Source organism: Drosophila elegans, unplaced genomic scaffold (genome assembly GCF_018152505.1).
Source record: "Drosophila elegans isolate 14027-0461.03 unplaced genomic scaffold, ASM1815250v1 contig_492, whole genome shotgun sequence".
Lineage (NCBI taxonomy): Eukaryota > Metazoa > Arthropoda > Insecta > Diptera > Drosophilidae > Drosophila > Drosophila elegans.
The window spans coordinates 81,635-102,822 of record NW_024545879.1 but is presented as its reverse complement, the minus strand read 5'-3'; the positions used below and the strand labels follow the sequence as shown (position 1 = coordinate 102,822).

At 37.1% G+C, this 21,188-nt stretch overlaps 1 long non-coding RNA gene across 18 annotated transcripts; it reads left to right on the top strand.

The window, feature by feature from the left end:
- Positions 1–1,629: 1,629 nt before the first annotated feature.
- LOC121467654 lies at positions 1,630–20,751 on the top strand. Of its 18 annotated transcripts, none has more exons than XR_005977744.1 (11): positions 1,630–1,919; positions 12,172–12,260; positions 12,738–13,061; positions 13,116–13,260; positions 13,652–14,450; positions 14,589–14,703; positions 14,761–14,935; positions 15,013–15,340; positions 15,765–15,853; positions 16,331–16,653; positions 16,708–17,618. It is a non-coding gene; the product is annotated as an uncharacterized LOC121467654 (long non-coding RNA). The 18 variants fall into 18 exon arrangements; XR_005977737.1 differs by having other exon boundaries at positions 13,638–14,450; XR_005977741.1 differs by having other exon boundaries at positions 13,116–13,598.
- Positions 20,752–21,188: the final 437 nt, after the last annotated feature.

The following is a 21,188-nucleotide window of genomic DNA, read 5'->3' as shown; positions in this document are numbered from 1 at the left end:
TAATTGCAAAATTTTTTTAATATTATTCCTTTGGTTGGGCACCAATTATGTAATTCGTGTGCCGGCTGGCTGCACTTCAGTGACGGGGGTGAAGTCTTCTGGCTATACGTCCGTGGCTGGGGGTCGGTAGACCGTGGTTGCCGCTAGTGGTCGTAGCCGCCATTGATATAGAAGGAAGCGGTTGGCCTGTGACATCAACTGTAGAAATACGTTAATTAGGGATTTCACCCGCTGGCCTTGAGACTCATTCGGGGTATAAAATTTAAAAGTCGATAACGGTGACCATCGGAGTTCATTGGATTGCTCTGCCTAGCTTACGCTGGGAGCTGGTTGTTAACTTATTTTAGCAGGGCTCATTGGAAAACTGCTATTCCTGCTTTTTTAATATTAGTCCTAAAATTTACACTAATTGAAAAAAAGCTAAACAACAAAAAAAATTGATTCAACTATTTACTTATTTTTAAGTCACGTAATTAAAATGTTAAGGAAATAAAAAAGCCGTGTGGGAAGCTGTGTGATCCCTTTATGAGAAGATGAACATAACATCTGAAGGGAACCGAACAACAGTCATAATGTAGGAAAATCAAAATGGTTAATTTACCCAAAATTATCTAGCCGTTAGTTTATTTATGTTTAATTAACGGAAAACCATGCGAAACCATTTTATTTCTGTTTTCTGTGAGCAAGGGGCTTTGGTGGAGGAGAGAATGGGGATTTTAAAGGCTAACGGTGCCCCATTCAGAAAATGGTATACCAAATAGCTATTACATATATAAAAGCTATGATTTTAAAGTTTAGATTCAAAATGTAACCATTATTCATAGCACTTAATATCATAAAATGAGGAAAGAGAACTTTTAAAAAAGTTTAAGAGAGTCAATAAAGTTTCTTTCGCAATTGTGACTGTTGACGAGTGTTTTTGAGTTGGAACAAGAGTTTCACTTTCGTAGCGCAAGGTCAATTCAGTGACATGAGACCTGTTAGACCTTAGCAATTGATCTCAAAATCCACAAATGGCAAAAGTCTGTCAGTGACATGAGACCTGTTAGACCTTAGCAATTGATCTCAAAATCGAGCTACTTTTTTATAAAGATTTAGAGTTATTAAAATCTCTGCCGCCGCTGTGCGGCCACTCTGCCGCTGACCGTCCACTGCTCTACTGGTGATCGCTGATTTTCGATGATGTAAAAAAACAGAACGAAAAAACTTTTAGCGGGTAGGGTGATGCACTCTCTTAACTTCTAGTTGGTTATATCGACAGATGGCACCACCTAAATTTCGATTGTTTTTGAGGTAATATTAAGTTTGCAATTTGTTAGTAAAGTCACCGGTTTCGAATACTCGGGGAACATGACTAAAGTGTTAGTTCTTGTTTCACATCCTCGGGATGAATGATGTTTTGTTTAACTTCACCTTTAATTTCACTTTTTCCATATCTTCCCATTGTTCCACAAAAAAAATGGTGTGAATAGGCTATTATTCTCGGATTTTCTGTGTGAGCTTTGTGTATAACACAACTCGTAAAACAATCAGCTTGGATTAAGACAAGCACGAAAATGCTTTGTGTTCCTATTCCGAAATTTCAAATATGACTTAACTACAAAGACAACTAATCTCCCAAAAAATATTGTTTACACCGGTGTAGGCTTCTCTAGTGGTCGGTGTTTACTTAATTGTATATGATGGCGGTGAACGAAAGTAATCCCGTAAATACGTTCCGCAATTATTTAAATATTCTTAATGATTCTTCTGCAAAAGAAGAACTCAAGCTGAAAGCTACGCAAGAACTTAGTGAACACTTTGAAATGATAATGCAAAGTCCAGCTTACCCGTCTTTCTTAGAAAATTCGTTAAAAATATTTATGCGTATACTGCAGGACGGCGAGCCTGAGTTTATTCAAGAAAATACAATGCAACACGTAAGTTTTAAATATCGAAAAAAAGTTACACCCTTACAATTTATCAAACATTTTTGTTGTTACCACTTGACGAGGTAAGAACAAAGTGACGATCGCACATTCAGCTTCAAAAACTTCCGATCTAAAATATTCAGAAAATTTTTATTTTTTTAATAAAAAATGAACTTTAATGTTTTTAATTAGTTTTGTAATCGGCACAAAGCTGAACAAAAAAAATCAAGTTTTGCTTCTAAAAAAATAAAGCTTAATTTTATTAACGTAAATAATAATTGTAACTAAATTTAATATCAGAATTTATTAAAGTGTAAGGTTCGATCGTCACATTATTATTATATTTGTTTGAACATTTAATAGCTTCCTAGAAACAAACAAGAATTTAATTAAATTAATATTAAAAAAAATATAACTTTTCTTGAAATTCATTTGAAAATACTTTACGTTGTTACGTTACGTTTTAAATTTTATAATAATCGGACATCAATATCATATAGCTGTAATAGAAACGATCGAAAAATACACCAAATGCTAACTCCATTATTGTTATTAACAGCTTGGGCTAGTCGAAGTTCGATTTAAATTTTTTTTTTTGTTAATTTAAACATTAATTTATATTTTGTGGGTAAGTTGGTTTTAATTTGTACAGGAGACATAAAAACATAATTTTTTCTTTGATATTATGAAAAACTCTTTTTTGTCCCTTGATCACAAAAAAAATAATTTTTTTTCCTAATACTATTGCTTATATTTCCATTTTACTTACAAAAGCTCCAATAAGAATGTTTCATAATCAAATTGAACTTTCATAGATTTCTGCTCATTGAAATAAGCATAAAATGCTGATAATAAAGATCTGAATTGTGTTGAATTTTCAAACGCCTCAATCAATGTAAATGTGTTATATATCAAAAGTTAATAGTCTTGAAACCTATAAAAACCTAATTTGGCTTTTAGTTCCGTAGTTATTTGAATAAATAACTAACACTCTATATTATTTGAACGGAGTATCGGATTGACAGGATTGAGGTGTGGACAGAAAATTAAACATTTCACAAAAGTCATAATTTCCAATATATAATTTCCACAATTCACCCAAACCAATTTACTTTCTAAAAGTCTTATTATGCACGACTTTTGATTGAAATGTAATTTTTCAAGTCGCCCACACTGATTGAAAGTTCACAAAAGTACATTATTTTTAAAACTTTCTTCTTTCATTAGCGTAAAAATAAATTAAATATTTTAGCCGTTAAATTTAGATGTAAAATTAAGCAGTAGATTGATGTTGACGACTTCGATGTTTTATAAATATAGTGGCTCCATCGCATAATGGGACAACTATTTGCATAAGATAAATATGCCTCAAAACTACACTAAATGAGATAAAATTTTGTTAATTTTAAGTTTACACTCATATATTTCTGATAATCAATAAAAATCCTAAATATTCAATTAAAATCACTCTTCTGTAGAACTTCGACAGTTAATTGTGAAACTCAATTTTGAAGGGAAAACTGTTAGAGAAATTGCTAAATTGGTCGGAAAAAACAAGTCTATTGTCCATGACATAATCAAAAGAATCCGTGATGAATTCAGACCGGCCAATAAAAGCAGAGAAGGTCAAAACAAGATACAACATGACCGAGAAGAGCGATCAGTTTTAAAGGAAATTAAGCAAGATCAATTCAAAACCGGCAAAGAACTGAAAATTTCTTTAAAAACCCGAACTGGTAAATAAGTTCGCTTGAATACTGTGCGTTATAATCTGCATAAATTTGATTACAATTGCAGAATTGCCAAAAACAGCCTTTTATTAGCCGAAAAAAAATGCAGAGTTAAATTTGCAAAGGAATTTACATGTGCTGAAAAGAGGAAAAACTTATACGGGTATGAGATTACATTGTTCGCCTCATTCATTGTTGGATTCATTAAAGCTCAGAGACAGAGACAACTATTTGGATACTGCTTGAGATTTTCTGGTAATAAGTTCACGGTCACTCTGCCTTTTTCACATAAATTCAAACTTTGTTGTTTTGCTTATCATATTGTGTTTATCCCGCTTATTTTAACGTTGGAAGGTTTTCAGTTGTTACCTTGAAATGGTAAAAAAAATAGTTTTTTATACATTTAAGCCTCGCTTTTTACATCATTTATGTCGTCAACTCCAAAATTGTACTTCTTAAATACAATTTTGCCCATTGATGTATCGGCCCCGGTGGTATTTTACCGAATGATATTTTTTTCACCCAATTCCGTCTAGTGTTTTTACTATCGGTTATCGGGTTCTGTCAATTTTCTTCATTCATTGCTCATTGGAATTGTCATACACTAGTCCTAGTCGGCATAATTATTTTGACGAAAAACTAATGGTTCAAATTTGTATTTAACTTTTTAATGGTTTAATATAACTCAATGATTTTTTTTTCTGTTTTACTTAGTGCTAATACAAACTTAAAAATAATGAATTCAACATTTTGTCATATGAACTTAAAAAAATATAAGCTAAAGTAATTTTCATGTGGTGGCATAAGTATTTTGACAAGTACCTTTTAATATGAATAATAAAGCTTAAACTTAAAAAAACCAAAGGAAAAAAATAATTTAGTAAAATATATAATTTCCTTTGGTTTCAACAAATTTTGCAAGCGTCGCGGTACTGAATCGACTAAATTTTGGATAATCTCTAGAGATATCTCTTCCCAAAGGGAAGTGACCTCAGAAATTGTCTCCTCTCTGGTTTTATTCAACGATACTGTTCTTTTACGTTTTATAAGAGACCAGACGTTTTCAATTATATTTAAATCTGGACTTTGAGGTGGCCAGTCCAAAGTGGTAACACCAACATCCTTCAAAAATGTTGTAATTATTTTGGCTTTGTGACATGGGGCGTTATCCTGTTGCAAAATGAAGGTGTGTCCAATAAGCCTGTCTCCGGAACTAAACGCATTATCATTTAGAACCCGCAAATACTGGCCTTGGTTCATCGAGCCAGTGACAGGAACGAGGTCACCCAGTCCATTATAAGCCACACATCCCCAGAACATCACAGAGCCTCCACCATGGCTTACTTTTTGGCAAACGGGCCGCCGTTTCTGCCTTTGGAGAATTGGTAATCTTACAAAAAATTTATTTTTTGATGAATTATACTCAAAGGAACTTTCATCTGTCCATAGAACGCTTCTCCAGAACTCCTTTGGCTTATGAAGATGTTCCTTTGCGAAAGACAGTCTTTTCAGCTTGTTTTTTTCTGTTATATATGGTACGTCCTTGGCTTTATAAGTCTTAAAATCGCATTCTTTTAATCGCCGACGGACTGTGCGCTCACTAATCAGTGTCTTAGCTGTCAAATTAAATTGATCTGCTGCGGATTGGGGCTTTAAAAAAATATTCTTTTTAAATTCCCATACAAGGACTCGGTCTTCACTGAGATCTGTTTTGCGCTTAGCACCCGATCTTTTTCAATTACGCATGTCATTATGCTTTTTAAACTTTTTAATTTGGTAGTGCACAGTTTGACGCGACACACAAAACTCATTGGCAATGTCTTTGACTGCTATTCCAGCGTTAAACTTTGCTACTATTGAAGATCTGGTAACCAAACTTAGCTCTGCCGTTTTACCCATGTTATTGACTGATTTTTAATAACTTTCTGTTTTAATAACAACGTTTAATATTACTCCAAATGAAACACAGAAGTTCATTGGTTCTCGCGTGCTTAAAAGTTTGAAAATATTTCCATAAAGATGCTGTCAAAATACTTGTGCCACGTAGAAAACCGTTGACCACATGCATTCTTATCAGTAAAAATTGAATGCAAAAGGTAAAGGAAATAAAATTTGGCATGCACATAGGTAAAAATATATTCTTTGTTTTGCGCCTCATTTCCAGCAACGCTAAGTTCAATAGTCAAAAAAGAGTTGTTTCGTCAAAATAATTATGCCGACTAGTGTACGTAAAATCGTATAGCTTTAAAAAAATTATCAATGAATGAGGCCAGCAATGTAGTGTCATAAGCCCATTAATAAAATCAGAAATTCATTTTTGTTATTGGAACTAGTTTATTGAAGGTTCAATTTACCGATGAAAGTAAATTTAATTTAGATGGAAGAGGTTCTGTGATGGTTTGGGGCTGCATAGGCCCATTACATTTTATAGATGGTATAATGGATAAATTTGGGTACCTTAAAATTTTAAAACCAAATGTGAAGCCAAGTGTTAAAAATTGGATATCGAAAACAACTTGCCTTTTACCAAGAAAACGATACCGAGCACACTTAGGGTGTTGCAAACCTTTGGTTGGCCTATAACATGTGCATAAAGTTAGCAGAACAACTTTTGAAATTTAATTTTTTTCTTATCGATCGTTATTTATCCGTAAATTATTCGTGAAAGAAAAAAATTTGCCGCTCATTTTTTTTTTAAATTTTTCCTAATACTATTGCTTATATTTCCATTTTACTTACAAAAGCTCCAATAAGAATGTTTCATAATCAAATTGAACTTTCATAGATTTCTGCTCATTGAAATAAGCATAAAATGCTGATAATAAAGATCTGAATTGTGTTGAATTTTCAAACGCCTCAATCAATGTAAATGTGTTATATATCAAAAGTTAATAGTCTTGAAACCTATAAAAACCTAATTTGGCTTTTAGTTCCGTAGTTATTTGAATAAATAACTAACACTCTATATTATTTGAACGGAGTATCGGATTGACAGGATTGAGGTGTGGACAGAAAATTAAACATTTCACAAAAGTCATAATTTCCAATATATAATTTCCACAATTCACCCAAACCAATTTACTTTCTAAAAGTCTTATTATGCACGACTTTTGATTGAAATGTAATTTTTCAAGTCGCCCACACTGATTGAAAGTTCACAAAAGTACATTATTTTTAAAACTTTCTTCTTTCATTAGCGTAAAAATAAATTAAATATTTTAGCCGTTAAATTTAGATGTAAAATTAAGCAGTAGATTGATGTTGACGACTTCGATGTTTTATAAATATAGTGGCTCCATCGCATAATGGGACAACTATTTGCATAAGATAAATATGCCTCAAAACTACACTAAATGAGATAAAATTTTGTTAATTTTAAGTTTACACTCATATATTTCTGATAATCAATAAAAATCCTAAATATTCAATTAAAATCACTCTTCTGTAGAACTTCGACAGTTAATTGTGAAACTCAATTTTGAAGGGAAAACTGTTAGAGAAATTGCTAAATTGGTCGGAAAAAACAAGTCTATTGTCCATGACATAATCAAAAGAATCCGTGATGAATTCAGACCGGCCAATAAAAGCAGAGAAGGTCAAAACAAGATACAACATGACCGAGAAGAGCGATCAGTTTTAAAGGAAATTAAGCAAGATCAATTCAAAACCGGCAAAGAACTGAAAATTTCTTTAAAAACCCGAACTGGTAAATAAGTTCGCTTGAATACTGTGCGTTATAATCTGCATAAATTTGATTACAATTGCAGAATTGCCAAAAACAGCCTTTTATTAGCCGAAAAAAAAATGCAGAGTTAAATTTGCAAAGGAATTTACATGTGCTGAAAAGAGGAAAAACTTATACGGGTATGAGATTACATTGTTCGCCTCATTCATTGTTGGATTCATTAAAGCTCAGAGACAGAGACAACTATTTGGATACTGCTTGAGATTTTCTGGTAATAAGTTCACGGTCACTCTGCCTTTTTCACATAAATTCAAACTTTGTTGTTTTGCTTATCATATTGTGTTTATCCCGCTTATTTTAACGTTGGAAGGTTTTCAGTTGTTACCTTGAAATGGTAAAAAAAATAGTTTTTTATACATTTAAGCCTCGCTTTTTACATCATTTATGTCGTCAACTCCAAAATTGTACTTCTTAAATACAATTTTGCCCATTGATGTATCGGCCCCGGTGGTATTTTACCGAATGATATTTTTTTCACCCAATTCCGTCTAGTGTTTTTACTATCGGTTATCGGGTTCTGTCAATTTTCTTCATTCATTGCTCATTGGAATTGTCATACACTAGTCCTAGTCGGCATAATTATTTTGACGAAAAACTAATGGTTCAAATTTGTATTTAACTTTTTAATGGTTTAATATAACTCAATGATTTTTTTTTCTGTTTTACTTAGTGCTAATACAAACTTAAAAATAATGAATTCAACATTTTGTCATATGAACTTAAAAAAATATAAGCTAAAGTAATTTTCATGTGGTGGCATAAGTATTTTGACAAGTACCTTTTAATATGAATAATAAAGCTTAAACTTAAAAAAACCAAAGGAAAAAAATAATTTAGTAAAATATATAATTTCCTTTGGTTTCAACAAATTTTGCAAGCGTCGCGGTACTGAATCGACTAAATTTTGGATAATCTCTAGAGATATCTCTTCCCAAAGGGAAGTGACCTCAGAAATTGTCTCCTCTCTGGTTTTATTCAACGATACTGTTCTTTTACGTTTTATAAGAGACCAGACGTTTTCAATTATATTTAAATCTGGACTTTGAGGTGGCCAGTCCAAAGTGGTAACACCAACATCCTTCAAAAATGTTGTAATTATTTTGGCTTTGTGACATGGGGCGTTATCCTGTTGCAAAATGAAGGTGTGTCCAATAAGCCTGTCTCCGGAACTAAACGCATTATCATTTAGAACCCGCAAATACTGGCCTTGGTTCATCGAGCCAGTGACAGGAACGAGGTCACCCAGTCCATTATAAGCCACACATCCCCAGAACATCACAGAGCCTCCACCATGGCTTACTTTTTGGCAAACGGGCCGCCGTTTCTGCCTTTGGAGAATTGGTAATCTTACAAAAAATTTATTTTTTGATGAATTATACTCAAAGGAACTTTCATCTGTCCATAGAACGCTTCTCCAGAACTCCTTTGGCTTATGAAGATGTTCCTTTGCGAAAGACAGTCTTTTCAGCTTGTTTTTTTCTGTTATATATGGTACGTCCTTGGCTTTATAAGTCTTAAAATCGCATTCTTTTAATCGCCGACGGACTGTGCGCTCACTAATCAGTGTCTTAGCTGTCAAATTAAATTGATCTGCTGCGGATTGGGGCTTTAAAAAAATATTCTTTTTAAATTCCCATACAAGGACTCGGTCTTCACTGAGATCTGTTTTGCGCTTAGCACCCGATCTTTTTCAATTACGCATGTCATTATGCTTTTTAAACTTTTTAATTTGGTAGTGCACAGTTTGACGCGACACACAAAACTCATTGGCAATGTCTTTGACTGCTATTCCAGCGTTAAACTTTGCTACTATTGAAGATCTGGTAACCAAACTTAGCTCTGCCGTTTTACCCATGTTATTGACTGATTTTTAATAACTTTCTGTTTTAATAACAACGTTTAATATTACTCCAAATGAAACACAGAAGTTCATTGGTTCTCGCGTGCTTAAAAGTTTGAAAATATTTCCATAAAGATGCTGTCAAAATACTTGTGCCACGTAGAAAACCGTTGACCACATGCATTCTTATCAGTAAAAATTGAATGCAAAAGGTAAAGGAAATAAAATTTGGCATGCACATAGGTAAAAATATATTCTTTGTTTTGCGCCTCATTTCCAGCAACGCTAAGTTCAATAGTCAAAAAAGAGTTGTTTCGTCAAAATAATTATGCCGACTAGTGTACGTAAAATCGTATAGCTTTAAAAAAATTATCAATGAATGAGGCCAGCAATGTAGTGTCATAAGCCCATTAATAAAATCAGAAATTCATTTTTGTTATTGGAACTAGTTTATTGAAGGTACAATTTACCGATGAAAGTAAATTTAATTTAGATGGAAGAGGTTCTGTGATGGTTTGGGGCTGCATAGGCCCATTACATTTTATAGATGGTATAATGGATAAATTTGGGTACCTTAAAATTTTAAAACCAAATGTGAAGCCAAGTGTTAAAAATTGGATATCGAAAACAACTTGCCTTTTACCAAGAAAACGATACCGAGCACACTTAGGGTGTTGCAAACCTTTGGTTGGCCTATAACATGTGCATAAAGTTAGCAGAACAACTTTTGAAATTTAATTTTTTTCTTATCGATCGTTATTTATCCGTAAATTATTCGTGAAAGAAAAAAATTTGCCGCTCATTTTTTTTTTAAATTATGAGATGTTCTGCTAACTTGATATCAAACTTGAATTTTTCCAAAAAATTTTTAACTGACAATTTGCCGTTATTTATCCGTAAATTATTCGTGAAAGAAAAAAATTTGCCGCTCCTGGATTTTTTTTTTTAAACATAGTTGTTCTGCTAACTTGATATCAAGTTGGAATTTGCCGTTATTTATCCGTAAATAATTCGTAAATTCTTTTTTAAAACATAGTTGTTCTGCTAACTTGATATCAAGTTAGCAGAACATCTTATTAAACTTTAACTTTTCCAAAAATTTTTTAGCGTGGAATTTGCCGTTATTTATCCGTAAATTATTTTTTTTTTTGCTCACGTGTTCAGTTGCTCATTTGTTCAGTTGTTTATGTTTTCAGCTATTTAGTTGATCAAGTTTGCTAACATGTTTCACTTGCTGACATTATTTTACTATTATTTTCCTGCTGTCTTATATGGTCTATGTTATTATTAACATCCCTCTTATCAAATACTATAAAATCAGACGTTGCCAGCAAACATAGGCGCTGTAATGCAATGTTATACAATCGAGGATAAATGTCTTTCCTTGACTTCCACCATATCAATGTATCCTCCTTTCGAGCAGTAAAGTAGTAAAGTACAGACATTCTTTAAAGAGGTCAATCTCTTCCAAATCTTTGAATCGGCGTGCCATTTCGCTTTGCAGCTCCTCAAATATCATTGTAACCGATACATTTATGGAACACATTTTTTTCATTTTTGAATGTAAAAGTTTACTTAGAATTATGACCCTTGAGAGAGTAAAATTTTTTGCAGAATATGTTTTTACAGTTACGGTTTCAGTACTGGGAACTCATCTTCAACTATTTGCCAGTCTTCGTGATCTAACGCAAAATCTGGTCGAAGAATTGACACGGCAACCATGACTATACATCTTAAAGCAGCTTTAAAGCTGGCACAATGCATTACTGCTGGATCTCTGGCAGTAAAAAACTCCCACATATACGGGGATCCTTGCTCTATTTTATAAACTGTGATGGTCTCCTTTGCAAACCCGTCAAACAACTTCATCAGCTCCCCTTCCTTATCATCCAAGTTGGCAAATGCCTAGTTAGCATTGTTGATATCCTGCTGATCATTAAAGATTACCGTAAATTCGCTCATATTCATGATTTTTAATTTATTCCGTTTGATTTGCGACAGTTCAAAGTAAAAAAATCCAGATCAGCTGTTAGCAATAGCTAAATGCTAATGCGCCAAAGGAATCAGCACATTTAAAAAGTCCACTAATGCGTCAATCGAATCAGGCTACTAATCGATCTAGAGCCATAATTTACGATGTGTTACTTAAAATAAGACAAGGGTGCAGCTCTTAGCACTTGTAACTGCATGTCTCACACACTGCACCAAGGGCTCCTGTGCGGGGCCAAGAGATAACTACCTCTCTCAGGCAAACTAATGCGGTCTCTGCGTAGGCCATAGATAAGTCTAGAATAAGAATCTTGGAAACAAAATTTGGAAAAATAAAACAGTTTAAATTCACTACTCAAAGTGATTGGTTGTTCCATTTAGTTGGCATGCCTAACAACAACTTAACTGAACAACTGAGCAACTGAACAAGTGAGTAACTGTGACTAAAAGTGAGCAAAAAAGATCAATAATTGTGAACATGTTCAGTTCACTCACTTAAGTGAACAACTCTTTTTATTTGTATTTTGTATTTTATTACAAAATTTCATCCTAACGCTACAATTTTGGAACTTATAAGCTAATGCGCTAGTCACTAAGAGTTGCAAATATTTAATTGTTACATTATACTTTAAACTAATTTTCATAAAAACTAACCTAAGTCGCCTTCCAATTTTTCTTTAATTTACGTAATTGTATTTTTAAGGTGTGTGAATAATTTTATCTTGAATTGCGTGGCACTGCTAATATTTTTAAGATGGTTGGGGAACTGATTCAATGATCGAATGCCTTTAATTAAAAATTGTCTTTCGGATGCAGTGATCTAGGTCTTATGCAAATAAGATTGTTTGCTCTTCTAGAGGATGTAAACTGAAGTTCTTCGAAAAGATACGAAGGTTCTTTTTTGAAAATAATTTTTTGCTGAAAAATTAAGATTCGCATCTTTATCCATTCATTTAGCGAGATATCGAAGAAAAGGGACAAAAAAGGAACGGAAGGAAAGGAATTCAAAATACTTACGAAACAAAATACTACATACTAATTTCGTGGTAAGTAAAATAAGCTTAATGCTTTTAAAGAGTAGGTAACAGAAATTATGTGATAGAGTTTGTTATAGTAATTACATAGTACTCTAAAAGGTTCATGCATATCTTTGATCGGAAATGGAAATAATTTTCACTTCAATTATTTTGATGTTTCTATTGCAGCTTTATTATATCGTTTTTCGATTTAAATAAAATTAAAAGCGTAATTCTGAATTATTAAACCATTCATATGGCCAAAACAATTAACAAAAAAATTTTAATTTAATTTTTTTTGATATTATTTTTAAGTTTCCGATTGTTTCTATGGGAGCTATATGATAACGTCGTCTGATTCGACTCGTTCCGACTTATATACTACCTGCAATAGGAAGACAACTTTTGGGAAAGTTTCTACTTTTGGGACGGACAGACTAGATCAATTCTCCTTGTGATGCTTGTGACGCCTACAGCTACATCCACTATTTATATTTACATTTTTAGGTCTTTTGCGTGGAAAATCCCAACAGGCTTCCCCCCCAGATCCTCCAAATCGTAGGCATTGTTCCCTATAGGGAGACCGACTCGGCATTTCACATATTTTCGAGCAAACTTGGCATTGTACATCATTCTTGGCCAGGCTTGGCATGGAAAACTCGAGCCCGTTTGTTATAGCGCTGGTTGCTGTATTCATATGCCTGATGAAGATTTTTCCGGATGTGATCGCGGATAAGTTGGCGCTTATCTACTGGATCTAGCTTCGTTATTTGATGTTCTGTCAAGGACTGCAGTTTTCTTGCCAGTCGACAATCGACACTTCTATTTCCGGTAAGTATAAGTCCCAGTCTCTATGATCATATTCTAAATACGTTCTAATTGCAGTTTTGATTCCTTGCATTTGGTGCAATTCCGGACATACTCCCGCACTTGTGTCGTCATAGCCGGCCAGTAGAAATGACGTTTTAGACGATGAAGTGTCTTTTTCATCCCCCCGTGTGCAGCTTTGTGATCCTCGTGCGCGTTCGCTGTAAGTGTAGATGTTATTCCTGTCGGGATCCACAGCTTCCAAATTGAGCCTTCAACTTGGTCGTCAAGATGTTCGAATGCTGTTCTTTTGAAGATTAAAGCCCCATCCACGCGTAAATCAGGCAATGTTGCATCTGATAAATCCAAACTTAACTCCGCTATGCAGCGTGACAGGGTGTCAGCAACCACGTTCTCAGTTTCCTTGCGATGCTCAATTTTAAAGTTAAAACTCTGAAGCTTTAAAGACCACCTTGCCAAACGTCCATTTAGATCCTTGAGGGACATTAGCCATTTTAGGCTTGCGTGGTCCGTGATCACAAAAAACGGCATCAGCTCCACGTAAGGCCTAAACTTTTCAACTACTAACATCGCTCCCAGACATTCTTTTTCAGTGATGGAATACAAAATCTGATGTTTATACTATTAAGCTTGGAAGAGAAGAAAGCTACGGGACGCTCTGAATTTTCGTCGTCCAACTGGAACAATACTGCTCCCACTCCATTGTTAGAGGCGTAGCATTGGATAAAGAATGGACGTTTAAAATCAGCATGGACTAATATTTGCGCTGTAGTTAGCGCCATCTTGCCTCTTGGATGTTTCTTGAGGTCGTCGGTTAGCGGTGCTGCAATGGATGCAAAGTTTTTAATGAATCGCCTGTGTCACCCTGCTGTACCTAGGAAGCTTAGTATCTCCATTACGTTCTTCGGATCAGGATTCTTCTGTATGGCCAACACTCTTTCTGGATCCATTTGCAGCTTCCACCCCCAATGATAAACTCAAAGTATTTTAAAGATTTGAAACAAAATTTAGACTTCTTTAGCCCTATCGTTAAATTTGCTCGTATCAGGCATTGTGCTGACAAACGGAGAAATCGCAGATGCGTCTGGAGGCCAGGAGCTATCACCAGAAGATCGTCCAGATAGACAAATACGTTTGATCGTAGTTGTGTTGGAATGACTTGGTCCATCAGTCGACATAATCTTTGGGCAGCATTGCAGAGACCGAAGGGCATCATCACGAATTGGTAAAGTGGACGTCCGGCTACTGTGAAAGCGGTATACTTCCGGCTTTCCGGTTCCAATTTTATTTGTCAGAACGCAAAATTTAAGATTGACGCTAGATATATATTATGTCTGGTCGATCCTAGACAATATGCCTTCGATACTCGGGAGAGGGTAGGCGTCCTTTATGGTGAGTTGGTTAAGTTTCCGCGCGTCCAAGCAGAATCGGTTTTTATCTGGCTTTCGCACGACCGTTATTCTATTGCTCCACAGACTGTCACTAACCTCTATAACCTCTAGCTCTAGCATTTTGTCTACTTCTTTCCAGACCACTTCCTGCATCGCTGGTGATAGCGGATAACAACGATCCTTAAACGGTACTGCGCCCCCACCAACTGGATATAGTGCTGTTCTGCTGCAGTCGTTCCTAGCCCAGCTTCTTCGTAAGTCAAAAATTCCTTCTTCACGTTTTCCAACTTCTCAGCTTCATTCTTTTTCAGGTCCCAAGTTCTACTTCCGTTTCTTGTCTTCTATCTTCCGCATAGTGGCTGATCTCGGACATCTTGACTTCAGCTACTTGGGCGTGACTGGATTCGCTGTTTTCGTCGCCTAGAACTGCTGGAGCCAACTCAAAAATCTCCAGATATCGATACCCAAGTACATCGATTGTTCCAGGTACGGGCATATGTAGAAGTGAATGTCTTCTACAATCCCCTTGTATCCAACAGGAAGCTATATTTTTCCAATTATAGATCTGTCTTCGCGACGAACACATATCCTTCCATCTCTACCCCGAGTTCGGCCATCAGCTCCCTACTGTCTTCGCCCAGTAGACTTACGGAGGCTCCTGTATCCAGCAGTCCCGCAATCTTCCGGCCGTGTATGGTACCCCAGCGAAAACCCATGGATCCGTTCTCGTTCCACGTTGGACTGATTCGCCACCTACTTACGCGTTTGTCGCCTTAAAGCGTGAGCGGGTCTTTAGAACCCTGCGGCTGACTCCCCGCATACCTGCAAGCTGTCTGGCGTCGAAAATCCTGTTTCCGACTTCCATATATATTTTCATTCTTTCCTCGGCTGGTAGAAACCTTAACTTATTAATACCTAATATATTTTGTTTATTAATAATGCGCTAGTCACTAAGAGTTGCAAATATTTAATTGTTACATTATACTTTAAACTAATTTTCATAAAAACTAACCTAAGTCGCCTTCCAATTTTTCTTTAATTTACGTAATTGTATTTTTAAGGTGTGTGAATAATTTTATCTTGAATTGCGTGGCACTGCTAATATTTTTAAGATGGTTGGGGAACTGATTCAATGATCGAATGCCTTTAATTAAAAATTGTCTTTCGGATGCAGTGATCTAGGTCTTATGCAAATAAGATTGTTTGCTCTTCTAGAGGATGTAAACTGAAGTTCTTCGAAAAGATACGAAGGTTCTTTTTTGAAAATAATTTTTTGCTGAAAAATTAAGATTCGCATCTTTATCCATTCATTTAGCGAGATATCGAAGAAAAGGGACAAAAAAGGAACGGAAGGAAAGGAATTCAAAATACTTACGAAACAAAATACTACATACTAATTTCGTGGTAAGTAAAATAAGCTTAATGCTTTTAAAGAGTAGGTAACAGAAATTATGTGATAGAGTTTGTTATAGTAATTACATAGTACTCTAAAAGGTTCATGCATATCTTTGATCGGAAATGGAAATAATTTTCACTTCAATTATTTTGATGTTTCTATTGCAGCTTTATTATATCGTTTTTCGATTTAAATAAAATTAAAAGCGTAATTCTGAATTATTAAACCATTCATATGGCCAAAACAATTAACAAAAAAATTTTAATTTAATTTTTTTTGATATTATTTTTAAGTTTCCGATTGTTTCTATGGGAGCTATATGATAACGTCGTCTGATTCGACTCGTTCCGACTTATATACTACCTGCAATAGGAAGACAACTTTTGGGAAAGTTTCTACTTTTGGGACGGACAGACTAGATCAATTCTCCTTGTGATGCTTGTGACGCCTACAGCTACATCCACTATTTATATTTACATTTTTAGGTCTTTTGCGTGGAAAATCCCAACAGGCTTCCCCCCAGATCCTCCAAATCGTAGGCATTGTTCCCTATAGGGAGACCGACTCGGCATTTCACATATTTTCGAGCAAACTTGGCATTGTACATCATTCTTGGCCAGGCTTGGCATGGAAAACTCGAGCCCGTTTGTTATAGCGCTGGTTGCTGTATTCATATGCCTGATGAAGATTTTTCCGGATGTGATCGCGGATAAGTTGGCGCTTATCTACTGGATCTAGCTTCGTTATTTGATGTTCTGTCAAGGACTGCAGTTTTCTTGCCAGTCGACAATCGACACTTCTATTTCCGGTAAGTATAAGTCCCAGTCTCTATGATCATATTCTAAATACGTTCTAATTGCAGTTTTGATTCCTTGCATTTGGTGCAATTCCGGACATACTCCCGCACTTGTGTCGTCATAGCCGGCCAGTAGAAATGACGTTTTAGACGATGAAGTGTCTTTTTCATCCCCCCGTGTGCAGCTTTGTGATCCTCGTGCGCGTTCGCTGTAAGTGTAGATGTTATTCCTGTCGGGATCCACAGCTTCCAAATTGAGCCTTCAACTTGGTCGTCAAGATGTTCGAATGCTGTTCTTTTGAAGATTAAAGCCCCATCCACGCGTAAATCAGGCAATGTTGCATCTGATAAATCCAAACTTAACTCCGCTATGCAGCGTGACAGGGTGTCAGCAACCACGTTCTCAGTTTCCTTGCGATGCTCAATTTTAAAGTTAAAACTCTGAAGCTTTAAAGACCACCTTGCCAAACGTCCATTTAGATCCTTGAGGGACATTAGCCATTTTAGGCTTGCGTGGTCCGTGATCACAAAAAACGGCATCAGCTCCACGTAAGGCCTAAACTTTTCAACTACTAACATCGCTCCCAGACATTCTTTTTCAGTGATGGAATACAAAATCTGATGTTTATACTATTAAGCTTGGAAGAGAAGAAAGCTACGGGACGCTCTGAATTTTCGTCGTCCAACTGGAACAATACTGCTCCCACTCCATTGTTAGAGGCGTAGCATTGGATAAAGAATGGACGTTTAAAATCAGCATGGACTAATATTGGCGCTGTAGTTAGCGCCATCTTGCCTCTTGGATGTTTCTTGAGGTCGTCGGTTAGCGGTGCTGCAATGGATGCAAAGTTTTTAATGAATCGCCTGTGTCACCCTGCTGTACCTAGGAAGCTTAGTATCTCCTTTATGTTCTTCGGATCAGGATTCTTCTGTATGGCCAACACTCTTTCTGGATCCATTTGCAGCTTTCCACCCCCAAGTATTTTAAAGATTTGAAACAAAATTTAGACTTCTTTAGCCCTATCGTTAAATTTGCTCGTATCAGGCATTGTGCTGACAAACGGAGAAATCGCAGATGCGTCTGGAGGCCAGGAGCTATCACCAGAAGATCGTCCAGATAGACAAATACGTTTGATCGTAGTTGTGTTGGAATGACTTGGTCCATCAGTCGACATAATCTTTGGGCAGCATTGCAGAGACCGAAGGGCATCATCACGAATTGGTAAAGTGGACGTCCGGCTACTGTGAAAGCGGTATACTTCCGGCTTTCCGGTTCCAATTTTATTTGTCAGAACGCAAAATTTAAGATCGACGCTAGATATATATTATGTCTGGTCGATCCTAGACAATATGCCTTCGATACTCGGGAGAGGGTAGGCGTCCTTTATGGTGAGTTGGTTAAGTTTCCGCGCGTCCAAGCAGAATCTGTTTTTATCTGGCTTTCGCACGACCGTTATTCTATTGCTCCACAGACTGTCACTAACCTCTATAACCTCTAGCTCTAGCATTTTGTCTACTTTTTTCCAGACCACTTCCTGCACCGCTGGTGATAGCGGAGAACAACGATCCTTAAACGGTACTGCGCCCTCCACCAACTGGATATAGTGCTGTTCTGCTGCAGTCGTTCCTAGTCCAGCTTCTTCGTAAGTCAAAAATTCCTTCTTCACGTTTTCCAAATCCTCAGCTTCATTCTTTTTCAGGTCCCAAGTTCTACCTCCGTTTCTTGTCTTCTATCTTCCGCATAGTGGCTGATCTGGGACATCTTGACTTCAGCTACTTGGGCGTGACTGGATTCGCTGTTTTCGTCGCCTAGAACTGCTGGAGCCAACTCAAAAATCTCCAGATATCGATACCCAAGTACATCGATTGTTCCAGGTACGGGCATATGTAGAAGTGAATGTCTTCTACAATCCCCTTGTATCCAACAGGAAGCTATATTTTTCCAATTATAGATCTGTCTTCGCGACGAACACATATCTGTCCATCTCTACCCCGAGTTCGGCCATCAGCTCCCTACTGTCTTCGCCCAGTAGACTTACAGAGGCTCCTGTATCCAGCAGTCCCGCAATCTTCCGGCCGTGTATGGTACCCCAGCGAAAACCAATGGATCCGTTCTCGTTCCACGTTGGACTGATTCGCCACCTACTTACGCGTTTGTCGCCTTAAAGCGTGAGCGGGTCTTTAGAACCCTGCGGCTGACTCCCCGCATACCTGCAAGCTGTCTGGCGTCGAAAATCCTGTTTCCGACTTCCATATATCTTTTCATTCTTTCCTCGGCTGGTAGAAACCTTAACTTATTAATATCTAATATATTTTGTTTATTAATAATATGTTGATCATTTACTTCAAGCTTATCATCTACTTCGACGCAGGTTTCTAGCCTAAGCGTTGCTCACCTGATTTCGTCACGCTTGGTCGGCTGTTTCCCGAACAATTCGCACATGTCGGAGTAAAGTGTTCCGGTTTTCCACAGCGGTAACAAAAGATGCTGCGTTCCTTGGCCACACAATCGCGGAATCCGTGATCAAACTGGCCGTAGTTCCAACAACACATCCTCGGCTTGGTCAACAGGTGAGCCTCCTCCATAATCACCGCTTCTTCCTTGTCTTGCGAATCCGGCTCCGGTGTGATTTCTTCGACTCTCTTTCCAGAGGACGAAAACTTCTGCGATGGTCTGTATGCTGGCCAGGGCTCTGTTCTGACAAAAGTGTCTTCCACCCCCAAGCATTCCTCGCGAAGCTGCTCCACGCTTCGTACCCTGACTGGGTACTGGTTCTTAATCACCCGGATCATTTCGGACTCCGACATGGGTTGGGTACGTTCAATGGTCCCATTGCCTCGGTAACGGCAATAATCATTTCCATATCGCCGGATTTCCTCTTGCAAAGATCGGCTAATGGACTCCATCATTCCTCCTCGTTGCGTCTCCTGAGCCTTGGCTAAGGTCACATTGACAGCCGATGTGATTTCTGATGGCAGAACCTTCGATGCTTCTGGCAAATTCCAGCTGTCATCGTCTCTTTCTTGTGGCTCCTGCCGAGGATTGCCTGGTGGAGGAGTCCTGTCTACCATTTTCCCCTTTGACCTTAAAAAATACTTGCTCATAAACTTTTTCTAATCTATCTCTACTTAGATGTTTTACTAATATTTATCTTTTATTTTTTTATAGTTTTGAACTGGCCACAACACACAATGACACCTCGAACAAAAATAAGCACAACTACAACAGGGAGGGACAAACACTACATTCACCGGAGCTAACTTCACCCCCGGATTTCAGTGTCTTCTATTTCCAGCACAAGTTTCTCGGTGAGCGCTGTTGACCATCCCATCTTCCACAGAAGACTAGGTGTCAAGGGCGCTCGCCACTCTATTATCTGTACTTCCCACTTACTTACATCACTAAATGATTGTTCTAGGAGTGACGAACCGCCATAAGTGCAACGAGTGGCCGAATTCTCTGGTCCCCATGGGCCACTCACAGTCGAATCTTCACATCCTGACCTCATCACGGGTAAATAAGGGAAGTTTTCCCTATTTGGACTATAACTGACTCCGGCTATTACTCTGCTCTATTTTCCATATAACTAGCCATAGAAATATTTCCTGCTAGTGCCGAACCACCCTTACCGAGCACCCTCTTCCGTTCGTCAGATAAGTACCAATCTCTTTCAACAAAAAAAAACTTGACATTTACTTTGGGGTATCTTTGCTTCCAGATCCCCCCGGCACCGCGCTACTATGAGCCGACCATCAGGTCCTTCATAGGCCATCAGTCACCGAGGTATCCGAATCGCCAAGTCCCCTCCGAGATCCTACCTCTCGACTGGTTATTTATAATTCCCACCGGCGTGCAATTCGCATCCTTTTCGACCCTTACGGATGATATGATCAGCGTATTCACTCCTGCCTTTAATTTGGGCGCCATCTATTGTCACGGACCTGTTTTTCGATGGGGCAAGGCCGGCTAGTCAGTCCATCTCATGGTGGGGTTCTTCCCAGCCCTCAGTACGCACAATAGCCCAGCTGATCGGTCATCTCAGTCCGACGACATCATAACAAGATCAAATGTAAACAAAAATAAAATTCAAACAAAAATATAATAAATAATTATATACATTGGACGTTACTGGAGACTTTACTTGCGCTGAACAAATTGGAGTTTAGGTGTTGTACTCCGACACCCCCACCCTACCTGAGATCCGGCATGCATCCTTCGCCAAATCTCCCTTCCGCTGGCTACCGTCAGCCTACTCCAGGGTCAGTCTCATTTCCCCCTCCCCATAGACGAGCACTTAGCACATCATCCTCACGTTACAAATTTATTATTAACTATAAACATTCATCTTCATTTCTTGCATTATATATCTTCCGTTAATTTATTTGCATTTGTTTGCTTCCCTTTGCTACAGATGCGATGCCAAATTCATACGAAAACACTTCCTTTGAAATTGATTTAAATTTTCATTACACCATTGTTGACCCACATACGAACATATAAATATAGATTAATTCATAATTATACAATAAAATTACCCTACCTATTT